The sequence below is a fragment of the Schistocerca gregaria genome, chromosome 1 (assembly GCF_023897955.1).
Source record: "Schistocerca gregaria isolate iqSchGreg1 chromosome 1, iqSchGreg1.2, whole genome shotgun sequence".
In the NCBI taxonomy this organism is placed as follows: domain Eukaryota; kingdom Metazoa; phylum Arthropoda; class Insecta; order Orthoptera; family Acrididae; genus Schistocerca; species Schistocerca gregaria.
Genome location: NC_064920.1, coordinates 525,883,686 through 525,889,483, shown reverse-complemented (window position 1 = coordinate 525,889,483; position 5,798 = coordinate 525,883,686).

Sequence of the window (5,798 nt, the reverse complement as noted above, 5' to 3'; positions counted from 1 at the left end):
TTTGTCTTGCAGATAGATTTCTAACACATTATTTTTATACTACATAAAAGCGACACTCCTGAATTACTTTTGAGTAAGATGGCTTAGAAATCCATCTCCGTTATGTGTTATAAGCAAAACAGCTATTGCAAATTATCGTATTTACAGTTCTTTATGAATTAGTGCTCTGTCTGCCATATTCAAGCATAAGCTACGCAACCATATTTACTTTTGTGCTGTGTTATTAAATTAGGTATGTGTGTTTGACTGTATACATTCACCTGCACGGATCAGGTAGTGTTGGCAACATGTTTCTCTTTGACATGAGAATTCTACTTTTTGCATAACTTGAATAATTCTAGGCTTAATTAAAATTACTTACTGGATTTGTCTTCACTTTTTATCTCACAGGTGTCTTTCATACCGAAATATCCAAAAGTTAACTATCTTTTTTCGTTGCCTTCATTACCTAATGGGTTACGTAAATAGTCTGTTCTGCAATGAGAGCACAATATGCTGGCTGCGTCGTTTGCCAGGACTAACTGTAGGACACCTTCATTCATTGCCCTCTAGCAACTCAAGCTGTTTTTCCCCAACGAAACGATTAATCTTTATCATCCCTGTTCCTAGGGTTTTTCTCTCACAGCTGTTTTCTTCACTAAAGTGTCCTTAATGATAGAATGGTCCCAAACTTTGGATTTAGTTTTTATTATTGAAACTTATTTGACAGTAGTCTAGACTTATTTGATTGAGTATATTGATATACATTTCTAACCAAAACCGGAAATGAATGTTATGGAAACACTGAAATGTATCTGGAAAGACAGAGTACACCCTGCGTCTCAAAAAATACAATGACACAGCGATTCCAACAGTCACGAGAAGAAATGGAATGTGCCACTCTTAGCAGGGAGGCCATGAAGTGTGGGTTCACGTAAGTAATTAGAAAGAGTTTCCTTTCTCTTTGCACCACAATGCTTGCCATGTGGTGCATAAGAGTTCTACCTTATGCATTTCAGTTAAGTGAAAATGACTCTAATGGGTGGACATAAATACCTCTTTTTATATTTAAGTTTTCATAAAAAATAGCAAATATAACATTTTACTTGTAAATGAAAAATATTGTTGTGATCTAGGGAGCTGGTCTCGGCTTGTGAACAGGACGCCGATCATGAGAGTGTAGATGAGTGGTCCAGTTCATGCCTGGAGACGGCAGTGACACTGTGATATCTGCAATAACATTATTTATCACCTAGAGTGTACAGAGTTATAAGTGACTTCAGAATAACAACTGGCAGCAGGGTGTAAACATGCATGCCATGAAGAAGTTCTGATACATTGTCATTGGTCGAAATGTTATCCTGCAGGTCAGTGCCATGGCCACAAACAGCGCTGGCAGCACTGTAGGGACGAGGTGATGCCTGCCCAAACATTCTGCGGTACAATGTGGTTCCCACCTCAGCACTCCCATAGATAGCCTGTTGCACATTCAGGTGAGGACAGACTATGGTCCAAGATGTGAGTTGTCATGAAGACTAGATACTAGTCATCCACCATGGATCGACCAAGACTAGAGCAGACAGTCGGCTATGAGGCTGTACAATTAGCAGCTTTCAGGTCATCCCCAATGACCTGGTATAGAGGAGGGTTGCCTGCACACCTGTTGTCTCACCATGATGACCCACTGGACAGCAGCAACAGTCCATGGCTGTGGTATGCATCAGGTGGGCTGCATCTCAGTGTTTAAGTAAGCAATTATCGATCAACTTATCGTTGTTTCACTGAAACTCATCAGATTTATTCTCTCTCGTTCTAGTGACATGGAGAGAAGGCTGCATGAGTGATTGCGTCTCTAAGCTCTGAAAGCCTCGTTATTTGTATAGCTTAGCCTCTGCCTCAGACGCAGAGGCTCTGGATATGTATGCACACTTGTTTCGTTTATCAGAGCCCTCATGCTCCTTGGCTCCCTATGATAATTCAATAATTAATTTCTGTCAGAGAGCTCGGATCTTTCTGCCTACATTCGATTTTACAGTGGCACCTGGACGTGGAAGTAATATAGTGTTACGTCATGGTGTCTTGTTATGTAGCATGGCAACGCTTTATGTGCTGTCAGGCTGTGTGGCAATGGTCGCCTTTTGCCCTGCAGTTTTCCACTTTTACTACATTGAGAGACAAAATTAACATATATGTAAGATACTGACTCACCTTCTGCGATTTACAACAGGCAGTAATGTGATCATTTACTAAGCCTCAGTCTTACGAACTCTTAATTTAAAGTTGGGAACAACACATTAATAAGCAGTTTTACTAGGAAAATTATTTTTAGCAAGCATCATTAACTTTAACTCACTCTCTTGCCACATTAACTTTAACTTTCTTTTTACTATGTTCAAGAGGCATTAATTAGCAAAAACACTGGTCATTAATGTTATTTCAGTAGGTACACTCGGAAATCACTTTAGTTCAAACGGAGAGCAACCTGAGAGGTGTTATGATAAGGAGAAAAATTAAGGTAGGTACATAAATTCAGTTGTAAATTACTTTATATTTGAGCACACTAACACATCCATTAAGCTGATCCATCACTTTACATTACTATAGTGCTCCATTATAGTGATTGCGCATTGTGGTGGCGATTGCATGTCGGTAGGTGGAATTGCAGGTAGAATTGCTGGACTCTGTCATTTCTTGGTGGCGATGATAGATACAAATTCCAGAATAGTTCCAGCTATTTATCAATCCATACGAGGCATTGGAAAGTAGCAGAAAAAGCCTCTCTCGGGACCAGCACAATATGCAAGATTTACATGGCAGTGCACAGTTTGGTAGTTCGTCCCTGACTCGTAGCTCGTTCCCAACTGACTCTTGTTCCACCTTTTCCACCTAGGCCAACCACAATTTGCGCGCGCTACTCAGTTCCGTTCCCAAGGGGAACCACTACACCTTTTACATACAAACCAACTAATAACCCTAAGTGAAGGTCAGCAGTTTACATAACAGCATCCAAACATTTTAAATAAAACAGAACATTTGCACATATTGACATTCCTATAAAAAATTATTCACACAGAAGTTCAGTTAAATACAGTTAGTTCTGTTCCCTCCAAATGGGACAAAGAATTTAATTAACAGATACACTACTTTGCATAGAATCAAGCCACAACGTCAAAGTTTTAAACAAAGAAAGGAGTATACAATTTTATGTTATCGATTCAAACAAACACATTTACAGAAGCTTAACGAAGTAATATTAAATGAAACAAAAGCCAAAATAAATCATTGGGGCATTAGGGCTATGGTGTTACAAAGTGTAAAAGAATATCCGTTAGTAACTGGAGATATTGTTTGATGCAATACGAATAAAGCAAGTCCAGATCGTAACGAAATACCAGAACTTGAAGGTGAGACAGCTGAGGAACTCACCAACAAGAAAATCAATGATTTAAATGACCATTGATGACCTCTTTCTTAAGATCGGTAAGTGGCCGAGCGGTTCTAAGCGCTTCAGTCCGGAACCATGCGGCTGTTACGGTCGCAGGTTTGAATCATGCCTCGGTCATGGATATGTGTGATGTCCTTAGGTTAGACAGGTTTAAGTAATTCCAAGTCTAGGGGACTGATGACCTCAGATGTTAAGTCCCATAGTGCTTAGAGCCATTTGAACCATTTTTAAGGTTGGTAATGGCAGAATAGAAGTATGTGACCTTATGAGTATATGTAAAACGGTTATTTATTACGTCAGGATCAACTTACGTTGGGTTGGTGCATATGTTCATGCCGCTTTCCCGTAAGCTTAACAAACACAACTACGACACAGACTTATGTCATAAGTAAAATATTTAACATATTTTCCTTCAGAATTTACATCAATCTGCCAAACCTGCGGCAGTTTTAGAGTGTTCTACACTAGAAATCACGTGGTTTCGAGGCGAAGAACTTGTCGAACCACGTTCACATTTTCACCCGGAAAGGAGAAGCGGAAAACATGAAAAACTGTGAGAACGAGTTTAGGTGAATGAGGGGGCGGGGATGTGTGTGGGGGGGGGGGGGGGTGGAATGACTTCTGAACCCAATCCCTCTACAGCGTTTTCTGTTGGTCTATTAGAATGTGGGAGGACGTTATCGTGGAGTAGCATCACTTCATGCAGTTTTTCTGGTCGTTGTTCCTGAACTTCGTTTGCAAGAAGCCTCTGTTGCCGACAGTAAAGTAATGTCACCAGTGATGGTCACAGCTCGGGAAAGCAATTCGTATCGTTGTGTCACCAGATGCATAACATTATCTTTCGCGATTGGGCTAAGGCCTTTGTCCGGCAAGTTGTTGTTTTGATTGGCTTCAGTCACTCCTTTCTTTTCCTTACGTTAGCGTTAAGACACCATATAACGACAGAGGATAGGAATGGTCGGTATTCTTGACGAGCCAGTTGGCGACGGTCAAGCAATGATGTATATATAACCACACGCTGATTTTTGTGGTTTTGCTTTAGAGCGAGCAGTACCTATACAATAGATGTTTGAACCTTCGCAATTTCATGCAGATGTCGCACGACTGTGATATGATCACATTTCATCACATTTTCAATTCTCAAGTACTCATTCGGGGATCACTGTGGATTAATCCGTTTAAACGATTTGCATCAAACCTCGAATGTTTTCCTGAACGTGGTGAGTTACTAATGTCAAAACGGTCCTTCTTAAAAGAACATTTCTTCCGTATGTAAAATTCTAATGACAAAATGCTGCAGAAAAGAGGACGAAAGTAATACAAGCGGGAGCAGTGATAGTGATGGAATTATGTTCACTACTTTGAAGCACTCCTTGGCATACCATTCATCATTACAATATTACATACGGAAGAAATTCTCTTGCTAGTTACATTAATGAGGGCAACGATCCATGTGGATGAGTGTGATGCAGTGTATTATCCCCCTGCAGTTTAGAGAAGGATGGTGCAATACTTGTATGCTTGACAACGAGGCTCAATATGTAAAATATTGAAAATGATATCTGGTCGTCACCATAATTCAGAATATCCTCCAACCTAGTGAGGTCGTACAGTAGTTTTATAATGTACCTCTGTATATATAGCTTTTGTTTATAAAAGAGTATAGAGCTTATTGTAATTTGTAAATACGAATACCTTCCATAACGTAATTTTATAAATTTAGTTTAATAGGGACCACTGGATAGTTTATGTAAATTTAATTCGTAATTTTCTTAGTTACAATTCAGTTCTTAAATTATTTTGGTAGCACCCAGATCGTGAGATCATGAGACAGGGGTAACGAACGATGCGGCATCCAAACAAGAGACTAAACGAAGATGGTATCTAAGTGAGGAAAGGATCAGGCTTCGATTACAAGGGGACAATAACGTGGCTCTACTGCTTGCTCTGAAGAGGTCCGAAAGCTACGGGAATATGAGTGGAACTGTATTGGAAAGATGAACTAACACTACGGTATTGCTTTTAATCTATGCTAGATAATCACGGACGTAACTAAGTAAACTAATTGAAACATCAGAATCCACATCCGATTTATGACAATTACTATAAGGGTGGGAGTGGGAGAAATAGGGATGGACGGGGGCGTTGGTGGTGGCCATCACAGGTGTATAAGTATGTATCTGTCTAAGCCACTCTTGGATCCCACTTTGTATCAGCAGTCGTCAAAACTTCCCAGCCGGTCTTCTTCAGTAGACAGAAATCCTTTTCAATACCTTCCTGGGCAGTTATCCATGATAGAAAGATTGTGTTGAAGGAGTGGTTCAGCTGCTGTAGTTTCCTTGCCAAACTCGCACAGAAATTGGCAGGCAGTCTG